Source organism: Prunus mume, linkage group LG4, assembly GCF_029339155.1.
Source record: "Prunus mume cultivar Tortuosa linkage group LG4, ASM2933915v1, whole genome shotgun sequence".
NCBI lineage: Eukaryota > Viridiplantae > Streptophyta > Magnoliopsida > Rosales > Rosaceae > Prunus > Prunus mume.
This window is the reverse complement of record NC_142701.1, coordinates 5177522-5185108: the sequence shown is the minus strand read 5'-3', so window position 1 is coordinate 5185108 and position 7587 is coordinate 5177522. Positions and strand designations below refer to the sequence as shown.

Genomic DNA, 7587 nt, shown 5'->3' with positions numbered 1-7587 from the left:
ATTAAACAAAATCACCCTACTCCAGAAAAACATTTTACTATAAATACAAGAAGGAGTGAACAGGGTAAAAGGACAACAAAAAATTCATCACCCAATCAAACAAAGATCCTACACAAGAAAACCGTCAAAGGACAAGTTAAAAATCAACCAACAAGCCCACTTGAATGTCAAGTGAAACCAGCTCCAGATCAAAATCCCCAAAATCCAGATTTAAGAAGCAAGTCATTCAAAACGAGATTTCTCTCGTTATAAATTTGGTTCAGCAAAAAACCAAAACAGGCAGGGTTTGAGTCTCCTCCAAGTAAGGAAAACCTCAACAAAATTCACAGTGTAGTCTCTAGCCCATCAAGTCCTCAAAATACCATTCTCGCCTGCAGATTGAGAAACTGCATTCGCCACTCAAAAGCTTCACAAAAGCATGAGGTACATCAAAGCTCGCCAAAATCAGCCTTTGTATCGATTTACAAGTTGAAGCCTAGCAATCAAGGTTGTCAACGGTCCAAATTCCAAGCATCCCATCCGGCCGGGCAAATCTCGATCCACCTGCACGTAACCTTCTATCTCGATGAAATAGAGTCCCTGTCCCTTCATCTTTCTCTAGCATAAGTATTCACTGTTATATTTTTGTAAAAGGCAGTTCCGCCTAAAAAACAATTTAAATCCCATCAAACCATTCTGGCCAAGGCAACCTCTTTATACTGAGATAAATTGTTAAAGTCCTCACCAGTCTGAGGCAGGAAAAGAACTTACTTGGGAGATATTCCTCACCCAAATTCACAATCGTTTGTTTGCAGAAATCAGTAACTTGGGACGCAAGTTATCCATTCCAAACTAAGTCTGCTAGAAATTTTGTTGCGTGGCACGCCACACCAAAGAAAGCTGACTTGTTGACCAGTTTATGGTTCTCAAGGCAGTGGGGAACTTTGCCCTTCCATCATAGGAGTAAACATAAGAACGGGTGAACACAAACATCAAAGAGAAAGAAAATATACTACGAGAATAAACTAGGAAAGAAAAACAAGAAAAAACCAAAGAGAAAAAAAATAAAATAAAAGAAACGGAAAATAAAATAGGAAAGATAAGAAACAGAAAATAGAAAAACAAGAAATGGAAAAGAATAGGAAAGCTAAGAAACAGAAAACAGAAAAACAAGAAATGGAAAAGAATAGGAAAGAAAATACCCGGAATTGGACACTTGGGGTTCGAAAGGACCAGGGAGCGGAGATCTTGCATAGAGGCGCTGACCAACTCCTCCAACTCCACACTTGTGTCAAATTCGGGCGGCAACGACAATATAACCGGATGCAGCCGCTGTAGTGTCATTTGAGAAATATTAGATCCCCTTCGTCTCACTCCAACACCACACTTTGGCCATTCCCATCACTGATTGCAAAGCAGACAAACATATTTTCCTTCTCTCAGTTGAAACCCATCCATCTCCGCCCTCTTCCTTCTTCATCTCTCTCAAGAACTCAAGAGCCTTGTCTCTCTTTGCTTCTGTCACAACCGAAACCAGCAACTCATTCATTTATATATATATATATATATATTTATATATATATATTGGCTTTTGAATTGATGCCATTGGATTCCCAACCCAAATTCGAATGATTTGTAGATCTCATAGCAAGGGCTCTCTTGGGTCATCATCGCCTTTTCCACTCTTCACATGCACTCTGTCAAAAGCCCCAAATTTTCTCATATGGTTGGGTTCCTCGTGCAATGGCTTAGTGTAGTTGGGGCAAGAGCACGCTTTACAACACAATCTGTGTTTACAAACGAGCCCGTGCAGTGCTGTTGATTGGCTCCATGCTAACCTTAAGGAGTCCGTCCAAGGTGTTGGGCGCCTCTTGGTACATGCTCGTGTCTCAAACCTCGCCAGCGCCGTCACTAACTTCCTCCTGCATCCATGATGGTCCTCAATCTCGCAAGACTGCCTTCCGATATCCATCCGAAGGTAAGAGTAATTCCAGAATTTGTTTTGGGTCATGATTTGGGAGCTGTGGTTGATGTATAGATGTGTGTGTATAATTTCGACATGTGCATAGTGTAGGAAAGTTGCAGATCCAAGAGACGGTAGTCAGCACACAAGCTCAAAGGACAAAACAGCACAAAGCCCCGAGGACCCCCAATCCGTGCATCTCATAGGTATAATTTCAATCCTTGCAAATTTGTGTTGTTGGAAATTTGTAGACTTGCTGCTGGGTGCAGGATTCCAGCCTAGGATTTTTCTACGTGTGATGTGTGCTGCTGATTATTGTGTCGGTCCTGTGTAGACTTGCTGGGTGCAGGATTCCACCTAGGATTTTTCTGCTTTTGATGTTTGTGCTGATTGTTGTATCCTGCATTGAATCAATGATGTGTTATGAGTAGAAAGAAAATAAAAACATCTAGTCAAAGAACACAACAACAAATATATATATATTTTTTTATAATTTTTTTTTTAAATTAAAAGGAGTAAAAAGTATAGAAAATTTGGGTTGCCTCCCAATAAGCGCTTTATTTTAAGTCTGTAGCTAGACTTTGCAGAAGCCTGGTGGTCAAATCACCGGTTCCTTCAGAGTCACCGACTCGGTTGCACTGTCAAACGACGCCTCCAAGTAGTGTTTGAGTCTATAACCATTTACTTTAAACTCGAAACCGGTCTTCCCATTTTTAATATCCACAGCGCCGTGTGGATAGACTTTAGTAACATTGTAGGGACCTTGCCACCTAGATTTTAATTTTCCAGGGAATAACTTCAACCTTGAATTGAAAAATAGAACCTTCTGACCCGGCTGAAATTGTTTTCGGAGAATTTTGCTGTCATGGAATGCTTTTGTTTTCTCTTTGTATATCTTTGAACTTTCATATGCGTCATTCCGGAGTTCTTCCAACTCGTGCAACTGTAATTTTCTTTTTTCTCCAGCTGCATCATAGGCATAATTAAGCTCCTTAATTGCCCAATAAGCCTTGTGTTCAAGCTCCATAGGTAGATGACATGCTTTACCATAAACAAGCCGAAAGGGGGACATCCCAATTGGCGTTTTATACGTTGTTCTGTAGGCCCATAAAGCATCATTCAACTTAACACTCCAGTCTTTGCGGCTGGCATTGACTGCTTTCTCTAAGATGCGCTTAATTTCCCTATTAGAAACTTCAACTTGCCCAGAAGTTTGAGGATGGTATGCAGTGGCCACCCGATGACTTATCCCATATTTAGTGAGTAGTGCAGCAAACTGTTTATTTAAAAAGTGCTTTCCCCCATCACTGATAATCACTCTAGGGTCCCAAACGTGGAAAAATAGTGCCTTGGAGGAATTTCAGTACCACAGATCCTTGATTTGTTGGTGCTGCAACACCTCGACCCACTTAGAAACATATTCAACAGCCACCAATATGTACTGATTGCCATGGGATGACGGGAATGGTCCCATAAAGTCAATGCCCCAAACATCGAATAATTCAACAACCAAAATACTTTGTTGTGGCATTTCATTCCGCTTTGACTGATTGCCCACACGTTGACATCTATCACACGCCTGGCACCAAACATGAGCATCTTTAAAAATAGTAGGCCAATACAACCCACTTTGTAATATTTTAGCTGCTGTCCGTTTTCCCCCAAAATGACCACCACAAGCATGCTGATGTGCGAATGTCAAAACACTGTCTTGTTCAGCCTTTGGAATACACCTGCGAATAATCTGGTCTGCACAATACTTGTACAAGTAGGGTTCATCCCAGAAATAGTGCTTCACATCGATAAAAACTTTTTTTCTGCTGGTAGGAAAAATCTGGATGCACCACACCCTTAACCAAATAATTAACAATATCTGCAAACCAAGGTGTGTTAATTTGGACAGCAAATAGCTGTTCGTCTGGGAAACTTTCACTCAATGGTAGAGAATCTGCCTCCGTAGCTGCTGAAATAATTAATCTAGATAAATGATCAGCCACAACATTCTCACTGCCCTTTTTGTCTTTAATCTCTAGGTCAAATTCTTGAAGTAAAAGAACCCAACGAATCAATCTAGGCTTTGCATCCTTCTTAGACAACAAGTATTTTAGTGCAACGTGATCCGTATAAATAATCACTTTAGCCCCAACCAAATAAGACCGAAATTTCTCTAGTGCGAACACAACAGCCAACAATTCCTTCTCTGTAGTTGCATAGTTAAGCTGTGCATCATTGAGAGTACGAATTGCATAATAAATGACATGGGGAAGCTTATCTTTCCGCTGCCCTAAAACTGCCCCAACAGCATAATCCGATGCATCACACATTAGTTCAAATGGCAAATCCCAATTTGGTGCAAAGAATGATGGGTGCAGAAGTTAGAGTGATTTCAACTTGTTGAATGCTCCTAAACAGGCCTCATCGAAAGTAAATGATGCATCCTTAGTCAATAAATTGCACAAAGGTTGGCTAATCTTGGAGAAATCCTTGATGAACCGACGATAAAAACCTGCATGTCCTAAGAAAGATCTCACACCTTTTACTGATGTAGGGGGTGGCAGCTTTGCAATAATTTCAATCTTTGCTTTGTCAACCTCAATGCCTCTATTAGAAATTGAATGACCCAAGACAATTCCCTGTTTCACCATGAAATGACACTTCTCCCAGTTTAGCACTAAATGTGTCTCTTGGCATCTCTCAAGAACTAATGATAAATTCTGTAAACACTGATCATATGAATCCCCAAAAACAGAAAAATCATCCATAAAAACTTCCACAATATTTTTGACCAAGCCAGAAAAAATACTCATCATACAACGTTGAAACGTAGCAGGTGCATTGCATAATCCAAACGGCATCCTCCTATAAGCATAAGTACCAAATGGACAAGTGAAAGTGGTTTTCTCTTGATCCTCTGGTGCAATTGGAATCTGATTATACCCAGAATAACCATCAAGAAAATAATAAAAAGCACGCCCAGCTAACCTTTCCAACATCTGGTCAATGAAGGGTAAAGGAAAATGGTCTTTTCTTGTCCCTGTGTTAAGCTTCCGATAATCTACACACATTCTCCATCATGTAGTCAATCGTGTAGGAACTAACTCATTATTATCATTTTTCACCACTGTAATACCGGTCCGCTTAGGCACAACTTGAGTCGGGCTAACCCATTTACTGTCAGAAATAGGATAAATCATACCTGCATCAAGTAATTTCATAACCTCCGATCTGACTACCTCTTTCATAATTGGGTTAAGGCGGCGTTGAGCATCAACTGCTGGCTTCACGTCGTCTTCCATTAAGATTCTGTGCATACATAGTGCTGGGCTGATTCCCTTGATGTCCGCAATTGTCCATCCCAATGCATCTTGATATTTTCTCAACACACGAAGCAATTTATCTTCCTCTGTATGTGTTAAATCTGCTGCAATTATAACTGGCAGCGTCTCTGCAGCTCCTAAATATGCATATTTCAAATGTGCTTTGTAATGGCTTCACTCCAGCTTTTGGTGGCTGTTGTCCGGTTTAAGGGGCTGTTTAGGTTCCCTAAACTCTCGTAAACATGTCTAAACTTTGGTAATACTGTTGGCAAACCGTTCAATGCATGAATGTACTCAAGAACACCTTCATCTTCGAATCGCCCCAAGTTCCCCTTGTAAAACATGTAGCAACTGATCTGTTTTTGAGCTGCCATAAAATCTGTCTTGAACCATACTGTCTACCATGTCAATGCGCATGCAATCTTGTGTTCCGTAGGCTGTTTTGCAGTCTCAAACAGATTAAATACCACAGATTGGTCTTGAACCCGTAGAGTCAATGTTCCAGCTTCCACATCAATTAAAGTCCTAGCAGTGGCCATAAACGGCCTCCCCAAAATAATAGGTGTTTGAAGGTCTTCATCCATGTCTAGAATCACAAAATCTGCTGGTAGATAAAGATTATCAACCTTTATAATTAGATCTTCAATAACACCTCTTGGATAAGTAATTGAACGGTCAGCTAGTTGAAGTATCATTGATGTAGGCTTTAAATCTCCTTGCCCCAATCGCTGGAAAATAGAAAAAGGCATCAAATTAATACTTGCACCCAAATCAATTAAAGCACTTTTAAAATTAGAATTTCCAATAGTGCAAAAATATTAAAACTCTCTGGATCTTTTTCATAGGTGGCAATTTGTGTAGCAAACCGCATCAGACTGCTCACAAAATGACTTTTCCAAATCAAAGCTTCTTTTTGCTGCTGCAAACTTCCTTAAAAAATTTGGCATATGATGGAATTTTTTGATTGCATCCAGAACGGAATGTTGATTTGAACCTTGGATAATGTCTGCATAAAGTCCTTGAGTTGCTGATCTTTTGCTTTTGGCTTCAAACGTTCTGGATATGGAATTGGGGCCTCATAAACACACTCAAGAACTTGTTTTGGAACAGTTTCTGGATCTGCCCGCTTTATGTTTTTCTGCAATTTTGGTAGGTTCTGCTGCTGCAAAATTTTATATATTATCCTCCACTGCTTGCTGCTCATGTTCAATGCTATTTTCACGATTGTCATAACTTTTTCCACAACGTAGAGTCCGAACAAGATTGCAATCTTCACGTCCATTTGGATTAGGAATCGTTTGACTAGGAAATTTGCCTTTGTCTCTGCTCAAATCATGCAGCTAGCTGGCCAAATTGTTGCTCCAAATTTTTAATTGATGCTTCAACATTTTGAAATCTTTGATTGTTACCCTCGATGAATGATTGAGTTGTTGCTGCCAATTTAGCTAGTTGATCATCCAGAGATGGTTTGGAGGGAACAAAAGGTTTTTGGGCATGCTTTGGAATGGTTTTGCATTATTCTGATTGTCACCCCATTTGAAATTAGGATGATCCTTCCATCCTGGATTGTAATGATTGGCATATGCATCATTCCTAGGCCTTTGATAGCTGTTCATCATATTGACATGTTGTTCAACAAGCTCTGGGTAGGAGTCTCTATGTGGGCAGCCCATTATGTCGTGTGTAGCCATGCTGCAGATAGTGCAAACTGCTGTTGCGGTGGCTGCTGTGTAGAACTTGCCATCTGTTGTAGAATAATGTCAAACTTTGCATCAATTTTCTTCTCCATTTGTGCCATTTGTGCAGACATGTTAGGAGATCCTGCTGATAACTCAAAATTCCCTTTCTCGTGAATGTTCTGCTGCCCATTGTTGAGATTCTGTAGCCATCATATCAAATAATTCAAATGCTTCTCTTGCAGATTTATTTGACAACGATCCTCCAGCTGATGCATTCACATGACTCTTAGATGTTGGATTAAGCCCATCAAAGAAAATATTCATCTGTGTATCTGAATCAATATTAACATGTGGACACTTTATGTACATCTCTGTATATCTTTCCCATGCTTCATGAAACTCTTCATTAGGCTTCTGTAAATGTCAAAATCTCTCTCTTGTAATTCAATGTCTTGGATGCTGGATAATATTTGTTCAGAATTTTGTGTGTAATGCTGCCAAGTAGTAATGCTATTAGCTGGTAGAGTAAATAACCAAGTTTCTGCCTTGTCTTTCAAAGTGAAAGGAAAAAGACGTAACTTGATAGCTTCAGTAGAAAAACCCCTAATCAAAATATTCTTGCAACCCACAATAAATTTTGCAATATGTA

General features: G+C 39.8%; 1 long non-coding RNA gene across 1 annotated transcript; it reads left to right on the top strand.

Annotated features, from left to right (window-relative positions):
* The first annotated feature begins 2051 nt into the window (after positions 1-2051).
* LOC148917730 (uncharacterized) lies at positions 2052-7351 on the top strand. Its single transcript, XR_016126347.1, has 2 exons — positions 2052-2148; positions 7181-7351. It is a non-coding gene; the product is annotated as an uncharacterized LOC148917730 (long non-coding RNA).
* Positions 7352-7587: the final 236 nt, after the last annotated feature.